The sequence below is a fragment of the Cucurbita moschata genome, unplaced genomic scaffold (genome assembly GCF_002738365.1).
Source record: "Cucurbita moschata cultivar Rifu unplaced genomic scaffold, Cmos_1.0 Cmo_Scf00045, whole genome shotgun sequence".
In the NCBI taxonomy this organism is placed as follows: Eukaryota; Viridiplantae; Streptophyta; class Magnoliopsida; order Cucurbitales; family Cucurbitaceae; genus Cucurbita; species Cucurbita moschata.
The window spans coordinates 1313934-1314586 of NW_019268561.1; the positions used below are offsets into that span (position 1 = coordinate 1313934).

Here is a 653-nt window from a genome sequence, read left to right on the forward strand (position 1 = left end):
AAAAAAAAAAAAAAAAAAAAAAAAAAAAAAAAAAAAAAAAAAAAAAAAGCTAAGTCAACCGAGGGGCAAAAATGTCATTTTGCCCCTCCAACCCAAATAGGGGTCCAAGGAAAATCCAGCCAGATTGCCTGCAAAAGAAAGAAGAAGTTAGAGAGAGGTTAGAGAGAGGTCGGTCGGGAAGATTAACGGACCACCGCCGGAATCCATCTCCAGACGAGACTCGTACCAGGATTGAGGGCTATCAAGGCCTACGCACCATCAAAGCCTAAGAACATTTCGCGGGGTAAGGTTTCTGAACGATATTGCTCAGATCTGAGTTTTCCCCTACGTGAATCGACCCTAAAATGTTGAAATCTTCACCTAGGAACAACTCACGCACGGTCTGTGAAGAAGTTTGGCCGAGACCTCAACCCAAAGGCAGAGATCCGAGGGTCATCCGAGAACGGTGAGCGAACTTCCGGCGTTCTTAAATCCTCCGATAGTCAAGAAAAAAATTGTAAAAAGAATACTAGGACGTAGCCTGTAACACGATCTAGAACGTTGCCGAAGGAATCATATTGATCCGATCTACGGATCGAAAGATATGAAAATCGGAAAACAAAAACCGACTGGGTTTCGGTTTCCAGAGGACAGAGAAGAAAAAAAAAAAAAAA

General features: G+C 42.7%; 1 long non-coding RNA gene across 2 annotated transcripts in view; it reads left to right on the forward strand.

Annotated features, from left to right (window-relative positions):
* Window positions 1–66: 66 nt before the first annotated feature.
* Window positions 67–653, forward strand: part of LOC111434487 — a 2171-nt gene continuing 1584 nt past the window's right edge. Inside the window, exons 1-2 of one of the 2 annotated variants that reach the window (XR_002708956.1) lie at window positions 67–283; window positions 365–445. This is a non-coding gene — a long non-coding RNA (uncharacterized LOC111434487). Of the gene's footprint in view, window positions 446–653 lie in introns of both variants that reach the window. The other variant, XR_002708955.1, reaches the window with a different exon arrangement.